Genomic DNA, 1,665 nt, shown 5'->3' with positions numbered 1-1,665 from the left:
GCGAGTGTCTGCATGTACGTGTGTGTGAGCATGTGAATATACTCGTGTGTGTACATCTATGTGTGTGCACGTGCAGGTGCATATGTGTGTGAGTGTAATGAGTCATTTTCGTGCCTAAGGGCTCAAGGGGGCTAGTCCATGTCCTCTCTGTGTCCACTCTGATGATATCCATCCTGATCACGCGGTTTTGCTCTGAGCGGGTGAGATCCAAAAATGGGCAATCCAGACTGTACTGAAAAGGTGGTAGTGCCTCTATCCGCAAACCATGTAGGTCAAACCATGATCTCATCTGAGCGTACCAACAATGAGTATCTCCATCCTCTGCCAACTGTATGGATGAGGTCAATGCCAAACGGGAGTACCGCTGCTGAGGGAGCTCCCATAGCCGCTGTAAAAAGGTAACTGCCTGGAATAGGTTACTACTACTGGGCACCCAAATTGGAGCTCCGTACAGGAGGGTCGGTGTGACAAGCATATCAAATAGCCACAATTTGGTGCGTGGCTCCTGAAATTGTATGTGTGCACACTACCTCTCAAGTGCCCCCAAGGCTGCATGCCCTCGAGCTAATCTAGCTGCTGCTGCTGCCTCCTTCACGGAGAAACGCGGTCCTGTGAAAGTAACTCCCAAGTAGACATATGACCTGTTCTATCGGCTCCCCTTGGAAAGTGAACTGAGGCTCTGATCTCGTCACCATGCCTGTGTGGTGTTAAACACCATAACCTTGGTTTTCCCAAGGTTCACTGTCAGATCTCTATCCGCACAGAAAGCATGTAATGCATCCAGGTGTCTCTGTAGTCCTCCCGGAGAGTTTGAGATTAGAACAATATCATCAGCATATAACAAGATGGGTATCAACACCCCTGCCAGGCATGCCCTTGGGCCTCCCAATCTGTCTACATAATCAGAGACCGCATCAATGTATAGTCCAAAGAGGGTGGGCGATAGCGGGCATCTGTGCTTCACCCCTATCGTGCTGGTCACCCTATCAGATAGTCCGCCTGGAGCTCGGACTCTGCCTGTCACTCACAGACTCATACAAAGCATATATCCCCCAATGCATATCCTCGGGTACCTCAATGTCATGCAATCTGTGCATAAGCCTGGCACACGGTATCGAAGGCTTTGCGAAAGTCCACAAAGCAGCAGTATATCCTGTACTTTGTCACGAAGCTCCTCCCTGTAAAGTATTGTCACTCCTCCCGATCCTCTGGTACCTCCCACTGTGCGTGGCTGAGGGCGAAAAACTGATTCCCATCTATAACCTCGAACGTCAGGAAGCCTCTTGTTTGTGCACTGATGGGTCTCCGTATACATAGCAATATCAATGTGTCTGAAAGTATCCTCAAAGTATCCTGCATCTGTTCTAAGGGCTCCGTTGCAATTCCACACCGTGAATTGCAAGGTCTCATAGGCCGCACACCGTCAAGCGGGCCTCCTCTCCGTAATGATGACTCGGCCATCTCTGTATACCGCCCATTTTCCCTCTTTCCTTGCCTCAAGCACACGCGGCATGTGTTCCTTCCAGTGTGCTATCTGTGCCGGTGTAAGGTCCTCATCCAAATAAATCTTTTCCCTCTTAAGGGCCATCCTTTTGGAGAGGAAGGCTTTCTTCTTCTCCAAGTCACCAAACCTGATGATCAATATCTTCGCCCTGGTTTCATCTT

The sequence above is a fragment of the Cibotium barometz genome, chromosome 45, assembly GCF_041138505.1.
Source record: "Cibotium barometz isolate CiBa-2024 chromosome 45, ASM4113850v1, whole genome shotgun sequence".
NCBI lineage: Eukaryota > Viridiplantae > Streptophyta > Polypodiopsida > Cyatheales > Cibotiaceae > Cibotium > Cibotium barometz.
Note: the sequence above shows the minus strand (reverse complement) of the source record.